This window comes from Schistocerca serialis, chromosome 3 (assembly GCF_023864345.2).
Source record: "Schistocerca serialis cubense isolate TAMUIC-IGC-003099 chromosome 3, iqSchSeri2.2, whole genome shotgun sequence".
NCBI lineage: Eukaryota > Metazoa > Arthropoda > Insecta > Orthoptera > Acrididae > Schistocerca > Schistocerca serialis.
Genome location: NC_064640.1, coordinates 273288941 through 273301330, shown reverse-complemented (window position 1 = coordinate 273301330; position 12390 = coordinate 273288941).

The window sequence follows — 12390 nt, the reverse complement described above, 5'->3', positions numbered from 1 at the left end:
TTTTTTTTTTTTCATTTTGTGAAGAGCACAGGTTTACATTTCTGAAAATTTAAAGCACAGTTCCAATCTTTGCACCACTTTGAAATCTTATCAAGATCTGACAATATTTATGCAGATTCTTTCAGATAGCACTTCATTATAGATGACTGTATCATCTGGAAAAGTCTGAGGTTACTATTAATATTGTCCGTAAGGTCATTAATATGCAACATGGACAGCAAGAGTCCCAACACACTTTCCTGGGGCACACCTGCAGTTACTTCTACATCGGATGATGACTGTCCATCCAAGATAACATCCTACATCCTCCCTACCAAAAAGTTCAACCCAGTCACAAATTTCACTTGATACCCCATATGATTGTACTTTTGACAATAAGCGTAGGTATGGTACTGAGTCAAATGCTTTTTGGAAGTCAAGAAATACTGCATCTATCTGGCTGCCTTGATCCAAAGCTTTCAGTATGTAATGTGAGAAAAGCGTGAGTTGGATTCACGTGATCGATGATTTCAGAATCCACACTGGATGGCATTGAGTAGGTCATTCTTTTAAGATATCTCGTTGTGTTTGAGCTTAGAATATGTTCTAAGGCTCTACAACAAATCAGTGTCAAGGATACCGAATGATAATTTGTGGATCACTGCTACTATCCTTCTTGTAGGTAGGTGTTACATGTACCTTTTTCCAAGAACTGGGCACAGTTTTTTTGTTTGAGCAACGTACTATAGGTTGTAGTTAGAAGAGGGGCTAACTCAGCTGCTAATTCAGTATACAATCTGGCAGGAGTTCCATGGAATTCTGGAGCTTTATTCAGTTTTAATGATTTCAGCTATTCCTAAACACAACTGACACTAAGAGTTATTTCATTCATCTTTTCAGTAGTACAAGGATTAAATTGGGGCAATTTTCCTGGGGTTTCCTTTGTAAGGGAACATTTGAAAATGAAGTTAAGCATTTCAGCTTTTGATTTGCTACCCACAATTTCAGCACTTTTATTATTTTGTTGGGGACTGGACACACACTTTGGTGCTACTAACAGCCTTTGCATACATCCAGGATGTCTCTTGGTTTTGTGAAATATCATTTGATAATATTCTGCTATGATAGTTACTGAAGGCATTACACATTGCTTTCTTGACAGCCAAATGTGTTTCATTCAGCATCTCTTGATCTACAGCCTTACACTTTGCTTTAAACCTATTATGCAGTAATCTCTGTTTCTTCATAGTGACTGTAAATCGTGGAAGTTCTCTCCAATTATGAACTGTTGCACTGGGTTGAAGGATAAAGTCAAACAGGAGTAAGATCACCTAGAACTGTATGGCATCATAAAATCCATTACCAGTAGCCAATGGGCAATGACAATCATGGTTGCACAAAAACCAATTGACCCATTTTGGATCTGCATACATTTCAAAGTGACAGTCAATGTGCAGTCCATAACTGATTCTTATTCAATTCTGAAACCAGAAGAATTAATGCCAACATTAGCTAGTGGTTTATATTCTTCAAAACTTGATTTGAAGGAGGCCTATTTATGAATAACGTTGGATTAAGATACATAGAGATATTTGGTCATAAATATGTTTCAGATTCTACTGATACAAGAGATTACTGTTTGGAATTGGCAATGTACCAAGCTTATTCCAGCAATACATAGAATAATTATTTAGGAAAACCACTGATGCTACTTCAATTGCATCATTGACTTAGGAAAAATTCTAGAAGAACTGGGGCATTATTTGGAACCTGTTTTTAAACTTAACAAACTGCAATTTAAAATTTAAGAAACAGAAAGGCACATCCTCCGAGCATGAAGTACAGTACTTGGGACTCATCCTGACTGAACGAGGCATCAACTGCAACATACTGATGCAATTAAAAACCTTCTGATTCTGCAAGCAATTACATGCTGTACTAGGCCAAATTAATTACTACAGGAAGTTCATTCTACATGATGAATCCATAAATAAAACACTTCACATACTATTAACACACAAAAGTGTGAAGTGGATTTGGAACTATGAAAGTCAACATGCATTTGATAAATTAAAACAGAGCTTGCAAAATGATAGATGTCTCACAATGTATAACCCAAATAAAATGTTAACAATTGCAGCAAATGCTTCCAAATACAGAACTGATGCAGTCTGTCACACAGACAACATGGTTTTGAGCAGCCAATAGCGTTCATTGCAAAACACTAACAGTTGCTCAGAGGAACCACAGTCACAGTGAAAAGGATGCTCTTGTAATCATCTATACTGTTAAAAAGATTGGAGAATATATTTATGACTGTACCTTTATTATCCATACAAACCATTAGCAGATATGGTTAGACCAAATAATACTGTTCTTTCCTGGGCAGCTTGACAATTGCAGTGCTGGGTGCTGCTTTTACAAATTATGACTATGAAATAATTTTCAGGTCCACAGCTCAACATGTGAGCACAGATCTGGTATCACAGCTACAGATAGAGAAGAATAAAATTTTTGATTCTTCTGCTGACATATGTTTTGCATTAGATTTAATCAGTCAAGACACTGTGGTATATTTTCCATTGAATTATAATTTAATTGCAAAACTTATGCCAAACAATCCAATGTTATCTGATATTAAACAGTACAGTTAGTCAGTGTGGCATATAGATAAAAAATTTATTAATCAACTGAGAATTAAATCATCACTCTCACTATCTACAGAGTCATTCTGGTGCATTAAGGATGAGGAAGGTCATGAGTAGCTACTCCTGAAGTGCTTAAAACTGAAGTGCAACAAATGCTACATCAGTGCCATTAGGGCATCATACATACTAAATGTGTTGCCAAAGAACATTGCTATTGGAAAAATATAGATAATGACATACAAGTGATGCTGGATAAATGACACTTATGCCAAAAATACCATCAGCTCCTCCTCAACAATGTTTTCCACGTCCACAGTTATCAGATCTATGGACACACTGACATAATGACTTTGCTGGACCATTTTTAGAAAGCTACTGGCTGATTGTCATAGATGCATTTTCAAAATTTCCACATGTGATGCAAATGCCATTGAATATTCCTATGCAAACAATTCAAGCTTTGTGAAAGATTTTCTTGACTGTAGGATTGCCAAAATCAGTAGTTACGGACAACGACACTCCGTTTTCTTCTCAGGAGTTCAAACTTTTTTTGTGAAAGGGAATGGAATTTCACACTTCAAACCTGCACCAATTCATTCTGAAGCCAATGAACTTGCTGAAAGATTTGTATGGAATTTTAAGTCTCACATGATAAAGTTCATTCAGCAGTAAAAGAATAGAGTTTTATTGATTTTTCTCTCAGTACAGAGCCACTCCTCATGATAAAAAATCTCCAGCTGAAAAATTGCATTGGAGACCACATCACACTTTCATGTCAATTTTAAAGCCACCTGTGCATCTACGGACTGATCAGTAATAACAATAATTCAAAAAAATTTTTAAGGAAAGTGATCTGCTGCTGACTGCAGTGTACAACTATGGAAAGAAATCTTGGGTACCAGGCATTGTCATACAGCAGCTTGACAATGTCATGTATAAAATTCAAACTCAAAAAATGACACAACACACCTCAGAAATCAAATGAGGCTGCAACAGGCACATATAGGCAAAACATGTAGGCTATTCTCTTTTTCAGTTTCACAAGACTTCAATGAAGCCAGAAATCCTAGGGATCTGCAGTTGAAGCTGACAGCCACTCCTGACTTTCCCTCTGGCAGCAGGACCCAGTTGCAACCAACCAATGATGGGTAGATGGAGGTGTACATTGCACCTTACACCATAGATGAGCCTATAGAAGTTTACATGGTAAATCACTTGACTGACTACCCCCTCACCAAGATTCTTGGTATAGTATTCCACAGTGCTATGGGCAAATACCAGGTGGAGCAACATGTGTGGACACAGCATATTCAAATGTTGGCAAGCAAGGAAGTATACAGTCCCCCCTCCCCTCTTCCCTCAGCATTCCCAGGGGAGGGATGCTGTGTACACTGTCTCATATGGTACACAGTGATAACTATAGAAGGCACCACCACAAGCAATCTCCAGCTGTGGCACCACAAAGTTCTTATTTGTTGCTCATAGGTGGCACTCATAATAGGAATCTATTTACACTTCCACCATGAGACCTATGTAGATTCCATTCTATCTGCCAGTAAATATGTCAGTCACTGCAGAGGGCACAGACATCAGGAACTACACTCCTGGAAATTGAAATAAGAACACCGTGAATTCATTGTCCCAGGAAGGGGAAACTTTATTGACACATTCCTGGGGTCAGATACATCACATGATCACACTGACAGAACCACAGGCACATAGACACAGGCAACAGAGCATGCACAATGTCGGCACTAGTACAGTGTATATCCACCTTTCGCAGCAATGCGGGCTGCTATTCTCCCATGGAGACGATCGTAGAGATCCTGGATGTAATCCTGTGGAACGGCTTGCCATGCCATTTCCACCTGGCGCCTCAGTTGGACCAGCGTTCGTGCTGGACGTGCAGACCGCGTGAGACGACGCTTCATCCAGTCCCAAACATGCTCAATGGGGGACAGATCCGGAGATCTTGCTGGCCAGGGTAGTTGACTTACACCTTCTAGAGCACGTTGGGTGGCACGGGATACATGCGGACGTGCATTGTCCTGTTGGAACAGCAAGTTCCCTTGCCGGTCTAGGAATGGTAGAACGATAGGATCGATGACGGTTTGGACACTATTCAGTGTCCCCTCGACGATCACCAGTGGTGTACGGCCGGTGTAGGAGATCGCTCCCCACACCATGATGCCGGGTGTTGGCCCTGTGTGCCTCGGTCGTATGCAGTCCTGATTGTGGCGCTCACCTGCACGGCGCCAAACACGCATACGACCATCATTGGCACCAAGGCAGAAGCGACTCTCATCGCTGAAGACGACACGTCTCCATTCGTCCCTCCATTCACGCCTGTCGCGACACCACTGGAGGCGGGCTGCACGGTGTTGGGGCATGAGCGGAAGACGGCCTAACGGTGTGCGGGACCGTAGCCCAGCTTCATGGAGACGGTTGCGAATGGTCCTCGCCGATACCCCAGGAGCAACAGTGTCCCTAATTTGCTGGGAAGTGGCGGTGCGGTCCCCTACGGCACTGCGTAGGATCCTACGGTCTTGGCGTGCATCCGTGCGTCGCTGCGGTCCGGTCCCAGGTCGACGGTCACGTGCACCTTCCGCCGACCACTGGCGACAACATCGATATACTGTGAAGACCTCACGCCCCACGTGTTGAGCAGTTCGGCGGTACGTCCACCCGGCCTCCCGCATGCCCACTATACGCCCTCGCTCAAAGTCCGTCAACTGCACATACGGTTCACGTCCACGCTGTCGCGGCATGCTACCAGTGTTAAAGACTGCGATGGAGCTCCGTATGCCACGGCAAACTGGCTGACACTGACGGCGGCGGTGCACAAATGCTGCGCAGCTAGCGCCATTCGACGGCCAACACCGCGGTTCCTGGTGTGTCCGCTGTGCCGTGCGTGTGATCATTGCTTGTACAGCCCTCTCGCAGTGTCTGGAGCAAGTATGGTGGGTCTGACACACCGGTGTCAATGTGTTCTTTTTTCCATTTCCAGGAGTGTATTTTCCGCATCTGCCAATTAGATCACAGATGGACATCCTTCTACCATTTGTGGGTAAATGTGTATCCATAGCGACACTCAGTCAGTTCATTACCAAGAACAGCTGCCAATCAGTACCTGTTACAGTCATCACCAGTTTATGCACATCACCAGTTGCCACAGTTACACCCAGCCGGTAGAAACAAACAATTGGTGGACAGTAAATGCTCAAGCTTGAACTATAAACTGTCAGTACAGACTGAACTTCTATGGATTAAATAGTTATCTTTCACTGTGTTAAGTTACAGTATCTACATCATGCATCATTCATCACCCACATCTGAGTATTTAAGTGCAACTTATTTTAATAAACGATTATTACTTGTTCCACATGGTATTAAGATAGAAACACCCTGTGACTACACCAGCTGCTAGCATGCAAGCAAGTCAACTTTGTATAGCAACAAACCTTCATTCTTAAGGGCGCCACACTTTCCTTGTTGAAAACAACAGCAAATTTAGTTGAATATTACTTTTACTATCAACTGGAAAGGGAATTTGATATGTGGAGCTATTTTTCATGGGTAAAAAAGCTGTAATGTTGATTGAAGATGTAAAGATGAATAAGAGGGTTGAATTTAAATGTTTCGAATTTGATATGTGGAGCTATTTTTCATGGGTAAAAAAGCTGTAATGTTGATTGAAGATGTAAAGATGAATAAGAGGGTTGAATTTAAATGTTTCTATAATCAGGCACTTAACTACTTCATTGGTGCATTTGTGGTACTTTTTGCAAAGCAGCTATGTTATTAATCAAAATATCCACGGGTATGCTGCCGGTCTATAGTGTCCAACGGGCACAATATTTCGGCGATCAAACATGTCGCCATCATCAGGTGAACTGACGGACTGAGCTCCTGTGAACGTGCCGGCACGGAGATCCGTACGCTATGGCTGCTCAGAGGGAACTGGGTTCGGTCGCGGCGGCGGCCGATTTAAATACCCTCCGCCCGCGGCGCGCTCCCTCCGCCGTCCGCGCCCAGCGCCACGGACGCGCGTTGGAACAGATTGCGACGGCGTCTGAGATGACGTCGGTGTGATGGCTCTGTCCGCCGTGGTCGTCACAACTATACGTCTGCTCGATTTACTCTTGATTAACCCGATCGCTGGTTCCCAAGCCTTGCTAAGATTATAGCCACAGTCACGGTTTATGAGGTCGTCATTGGTGCGAATTTCGATGGCCTCTCTAACAACGCTGTCCCAGTATCTCGACGTCTGTACCAGAATCCTCGTGCGGTCATACTCCATGGCGTGATTTTCCGACAAACAATGTTCAGCGACCGCCGACTTGCTCGGATACATCAGTCGAGTGTGCCTCTGGTGTTCACGGCATCGATCCTCGACGGTACGCATCGTCTGACCAATGGCGACATGTTTGATCTCCGAAATATTGTGCCCGTTGGACACTATAGACCGGCAGCATACCCGTGGATATTTTGATTATCAAATACGCCGGGAGAAACTCAAAAATCACATCATACACCTTTACGGGGAGGAGATGTATCGCAGCATGAAGAAATTTGAAAAGTTGCGCCACCGTAGATGTCGTTTGCTAAGTACTCTTGCCTTTCTAAAGAGATGTCGTTCCGAGAATGTTGTTCCAAATTTTGCTAAGGTTATGCATCACATCGATTCTGCAGCAGCTAAGAGAATCAAGAAACGAGCCAGCCTCGCATTGGTACGTGAGAGAGTGCAATTCACCCGCCGGAGCCTCGAGTTTATTTCACAGGAATTACTCAAACTACATTTGCAACTGGCTAGTAAGTTCACTTCTTGTTCCTGGGATTGGATTGATGGTATCACCTGGGTGTCAGCTGATTCCGCCCATAAGAAGGCTACAGGACGTCAAACAGCTAAGTTCTCACGTCTCCTTGACAAACCATCCCTGCAGGTTCCGTGCAAGACTGTCATCAATTTGAGTGGCATGGTGTTGAGTGATGATGCGGTCTCGGTTTTGCAGAAAGGTCTCAACTTCGCTCCCACCCCCAAGTTCACTCCGGTCGCAGAAATTGTTAGTGCTGTTGAACAGGTTGCAGCTCGACTTCCGCCAGAATCAGCCGAGGAAATACGTCGTGAAACTTGTCGTGCGTTGACGAAATCCAAGCCGATGAAGTCAAATATCAGCAGTAAAGAGAGGGCGGCCATTCGTGATCTGAGGGAGCGCTCTGAAATTGTTGTCTTACCGGCTGACAAAGGCAATGCTACAGTTGTTGTCTCCCATAAGGACTACACTGATAAGATGCAGAGCCTGCTAAATGACGATTCCTACCGGAAGATCAGCGTTGACCCTACAAAGAAGGTGGAGAACAAGACGAGGGCGCTTCTCAAGGACGCAGATTTACCGGAGGGTGACGCTAAGAAATTGTTACCCCAAGGTCCGGTACCGCCTAGACTATATGGACTCCCGAAGGTTCACAAAGAGGGGGTACCATTACGCCCCATTGTCAGCAACATCAGGGCACCTACATATTTGTTGGCCAAATACCTGACGGGAATATTAAGTCCTTATGTGGGTAAATGCCCTCATCACATCCGTAATTCCGTGGATTTTGTTAAACGCCTTGATAGCTTCAGGTTGGATGAGTCAGATATCATGGTGAGTTTTGACGTCGTTTTCTTGTTTACGAGGGTACCCCTGCGAGAGTCACTAGAATTGATTAGTCAGAAGTTTGACGAGAAGACCACTGAACTTTTTACGCATGTCTTGACTTCCACGTATTTTCTTTTTAATGGAGAATACTACGAACAAACAGAGGGAGTCGCCATGGGTAGCCCACTCTCACCGGTGGTAGCGAATTTGTACATGGAGAACTTCGAGGAGGAAGCCCTGTCGTCATCCGTATGGAAACCTACTTGCTTTTTCCGTTACGTGGACGACACGTTCGTCATCTGGCCACATGGTATGGATAAACTCCTTGACTTCCTTACACATCTAAACTCCATACACCCCAACATCAAATTCACTATGGAGACTGAAACGGAGGATAAATTACCTTTCCTTGACGTCTTGGTCAAGAGAAGGGCTGACGGCACCCTAGGTCATGGGGTGTATCGGAAGGCTACGCACACTGATCTGTATTTGCATGCAGACAGCTGCCACCACCCTTCACAGAGGAATGGGGTACTTAAAACTCTAGTACACAGGGCGCACACCATCTCTGACGCAGAGAGTCTACCCCAGGAATTGGAACATCTGAGAACTGTATTTCGAAAAAATGGGTACTCAGAGTGGCAGATTCAACGTGCTCTCCGCCCAACCACTGCAGCACAACCTGTTGAGATGGATGAAGTCACGAGGGAGGAGGTAGGCACTGCATTTATTCCATACACAGGCGCACTCTCGGGGAAAATCGCCCGCATTCTGAAGAAACACCGGGTCGGAACTGTGTTTTGTCCTCCAAATAAAACTCGTGCACTGGTGGGGAGCGCCAAAGATGACCTCGGTTTGAGGAAGGCCGGCGTGTACCAGATTCCGTGTCAATGTGGCAAGTCGTATATTGGTCAGACGATGCGTACCGTCGAGGATCGATGCCGTGAACACCAGAGGCACACTCGACTGATGTATCCGAGCAAGTCGGCGGTCGCTGAACATTGTTTGTCGGAAAATCACGCCATGGAGTATGACCGCACGAGGATTCTGGTACAGACGTCGAGATACTGGGACAGCGTTGTTAGAGAGGCCATCGAAATTCGCACCAATGACGACCTCATAAACCGTGACTGTGGCTATAATCTTAGCAAGGCTTGGGAACCAGCGATCGGGTTAATCAAGAGTAAATCGAGCAGACGTATAGTTGTGACGACCACGGCGGACAGAGCCATCACACCGACGTCATCTCAGACGCCGTCGCAATCTGTTCCAACGCGCGACCGTGGCGCTGGGCGCGGACGGCGGAGGGAGCGCGCCGCGGGCGGAGGGTATTTAAATCGGCCGCCGCCGCGACCGAACCCAGTTCCCTCTGAGCAGCCATAGCGTACGGATCTCCGTGCCGGCACGTTCACAGGAGCTCAGTCCGTCAGTTCACCTGATGATGGCGACATGTTTGATCGCCGAAATATTGTGCCCGTTGGACACTATAGACCGGCAGCATACCCGTGGATATTTTGATTATCAAATACGCCGGGAGAAACTCAAAAATCACAGCTATGTTATTGACTATGATGCGTTTTTCATTTCACATCCTGTACCTATTACTATACTTTGTCTCTGGAGAAGTTAAAGTCTTTTAAGGAATAGAGTAAGTTTTTGTAAAGTAAGAGCAGACAGTGTAAGTATATAGAAATGTTGAGAGCTGATTAAATAATGTAACGGAAAAATGCTATCTTTAATGAAGTGATGATATAATGAATGTTCATACTAATTATATGTTATGTCAGTTAAGTGGGAAACGATTATAATACAGTACAGTGAGGTATTAGGAAGTAATTAACATATTTTGTGAACTGAGATATTGATGAAGTTGTGTTAGCATTATTTATGAATAATTGTTGACGACATGGCACCAAAATACGGCAAAAAGGCCAAAGTGGTGGGTGTCTTCGTATCTTCATTCTGTTCCATAGATTGAACTCGCCTGGGCCTGAATGCATTACGTATCTGCCTCTCAGAATAACCGTTTTGTCGGAACACTGTCTTCAAATGTTGTATTTCACTCTACAGGCTCTCAGGGTCAGATACCACAGACGATAATCTCATCAACAAGGGTACGGGATTTCAACTGAGCACAGCCTGGAACCCTGCATTGGCTGCTATTACATCAAGACGCGAAAATCAAGCTTCTTCGATAACAGGCCCGTCATAATACTGGCCTAATAAGGCCGTTGGTGAGTAACGTCTGGCCGAACTTGACAAATGCAACGCACAGCGCACGTGCGAGAGAGTCGCTCTGCGATTTTCGGCAGAGGTAGTTTGAATATGGCAAATCACTGCGCATGCGCGACGTCCGCGGCTGCGCATTCTTCGCGCGCGTGTTCTAAAAACGGGGCGTCGGTGTGCGGATACCGTCAGTCGTACCTAGCCACGAGCAAGGTTGAACCACCTGAAGATGTCGGACAGTTGCTCCGAGGAAATACTGTAGAATTTGCACAACGTGATCCGGCTGCAAACCCGTGAAGACTATTTAAAACACATCCGCCGGGAAAGCTTGAAGAGTCACAGTACTTGTGTAGTTTAAGACTGATTTATATGTGATTTTGCTTAATGTCGTTGTATGACCCAGAGAGAGCGTGGCTGACATCTACCTAAATTTACTTAAGACTCAAGCCATAATAAATTTTTAGAAGGCCAAAGGCCTTACCTTAAAACAGTCCTTTAATTAGGCTGAAGGCCCAAACAATCTGACACCTTAAGAGCAAAACAACTTTAATTCAAAATCGGCTGAAGGCCCATCACTTAAGACTCAACAAAATTAAATTTTAAAAAAATCCAAAGGCCTTACATAAAACAGTTCTTTAAATAAGGCTGAAGGCCCAAACTATCTTACGAGTTAAGGGCAAAACAACCTTAATTTAAAAATCAGCTAGAAGCCGTACAAATACAAACAAAAAGAACAAATAAGAAAAGGCAGTAAACCCAAAGGTGCTTAGAAGTTTATGAGGGACGGCCTGGAATTCAAACACTAACACTCGCATAGGTGAGACAGGCAGTAGGCCCAACCATTCTCGATCCGACGACAACCCAACCGACAGACAGTCAACGGACCCACCGACAAGATAACTTCCGCTCCACCCAGCCAGCACACAACAGGAAGTTCAATGGAACAACGTAGAAAGTATTGGCACCCACAACCAATTATACATTGCACTGTCAAACTATAAACTGTGCTGGACAGCGACAACACGATGAGGAAAATACACTGCCTGAATTTACGTTACCGGGTGGGGCAGGTAACTGGAACGTTAACGGCCACAAGGCAGAAGATTCCGCTGGTGCACTTCAATTCAAAATAACCAAGTACAGTTAAACTCCGCCGGCGGGTGGCTAAAATTCGCCAACTTGAAAAAACACATTGTTGCTCACGGGAATGTCCCAACAGCCGACAACGAAATCCAAAAGACACAAAGTGAACAGTCGTGACTTGCTGGTAGATTAAGTCAAAACCCAACTTTTGTGTCCAGGATTGGCTAAAATGGCTCTGAGCACTATGGGACTTAACAGCTGTGGTCATGAGTCCCCTAGAACTTAGAACTACTTAAACCTAACTAACCTAAGGACATCACACACATCCATGCCCGAGGCAGGATTCGAACCTGCGACCGTAGCAGTCGCGCGGTTCCGGACTGCGCGCCTAGAACCGCGAGACCACCGCGGCCGGCAGTGTCCAGGATTGGTGAGCCACGGACCTCGTAGACATGGGAACAGCACCACACACTCCGAACGCGCGTAGACGTCGCCAGCGGCCCCGGCCAAACTTCGCGCCGCGGAGATTTCCTCGCTGCTTCACGCCAACCGACCAACTGGTCACACACAGCACAGCTGGAAACTATAACGCCAGGCCAAAGGTAGTACAAGGTGCGAATATCGATACACACCGCTGCTGCCACTCGCGGAGAGAGAGGATAACAACATAATCGCAATAACTGCGGAAGACTAAACACAGAATAGCAACCGAGGTTTAATCCAACGCATAACATGAGCCAGCCACGGCTCACAGGGTGTTTACTTTCAGACAGAGCATAAAATGTGATTCATATGGAAAGGCCACCTCTCAC